This window comes from Psammomys obesus, unplaced genomic scaffold (genome assembly GCF_907164565.1).
Source record: "Psammomys obesus unplaced genomic scaffold, mPsaObe1.curated_primary_1811, whole genome shotgun sequence".
Lineage (NCBI taxonomy): Eukaryota > Metazoa > Chordata > Mammalia > Rodentia > Muridae > Psammomys > Psammomys obesus.
The window spans coordinates 4751752-4752835 of NW_026596046.1; the positions used below are offsets into that span (position 1 = coordinate 4751752).

At 51.6% G+C, this 1084-nt stretch overlaps 1 non-coding gene across 1 annotated transcript; it reads right to left on the reverse strand.

Annotated features, from left to right (window-relative positions):
- Window positions 1–567: 567 nt before the first annotated feature.
- LOC129688765 (U6 spliceosomal RNA) lies at window positions 568–671 on the reverse strand. The gene has a single exon (XR_008721987.1). It is a non-coding gene; the product is annotated as a U6 spliceosomal RNA (small nuclear RNA).
- Between the last annotated feature and the right edge of the window lie 413 nt (window positions 672–1084).

Sequence of the window (1084 nt, forward strand, 5' to 3'; positions counted from 1 at the left end):
TGCCTCTCTTTCTCCCACAGACCTGTAGTGTCCCTGGACAAAACCAGGGCCTCCTGCACTGGAAATGGCTCTAGACAAGAGGGATCAGGCTCTGCTTCCCCCTGCTGGGACCGGCCCACAAATGATAAGCAGTCATTTGTGGCCAGAGGTCTCGGAGCAGAGCCACGCGGTTCCCAGCGAGGGTTTCTTATTTCCCTCCTGGCAGGTATTGGCCCGGACAGTGTAGAGGCTGCTGTCTCCAAGCTTGGATTCCATCCTGGCAAGGCCCCAGAGGCACAGGCTGCTTTCCTTCAGCGGAAAAAGTTGCTCTTTGTGTGTCTGCCGCTGGTTCTGCTGCCGGACACCTGAGTCAGGGTAACTCTGGGAGAGCAAGGTGGAATGACAGGAGGTTCCTTCCCTGGAGAGGGGCTGGAGGTGGGGCTGGGATGGGCTTGAGATTCACAGATTTCGGTGCTGTGTTGAGTGTAGCTGAGGAGATGATCCTGTTCTGAAAAATAGAGGTGGGGTGAATGAGAGGTGATTCTGTGTAGATGAGGACACTCCATGATTGTTTATTGTATCCATAGAGAGAAAGAGAGCTTCTTCATGAATTTGCGTGTCATCCTTGCGCAGGGGCCATGCTAATCTCTGTATCGTTCCAATTTTAGTATATGTGCTGCCGAAGCGAGCACAAAAGAGATCTCCTGAGGCAGGAGGATTACTGTGAGTTCAGTGCCAATGTGTACCAGGCTAGTTAAGGTGATGCAGCGAGACTGTCTAAAAACCAAGATGGCGCCATGCCGCTTTTTAAACAGTAATGTTTATACTTAGGGGTTAGTGCTGGCTCAGCCTGAGCATCTGTCTGCATCTGAAAATGGTTAGCTCAGACAGGTAACTGGTCCAAGTGCTGAGAATAAGTGACTGTTGAATGTTCACCCCTAAGCAGGACACCCCTGTCCCACTCCAGCAGGCACATTGCAGAAGAAGGATCAGAAAGAATGTGAGTGGTGGGGGATGGGAGGACGCTGTGAAATGCTGCCTTTGGGTGATGTGTTGTACCCAGGGATTTAGCACAAGGCCTACACAAGACTCAGCCTGTTGACAT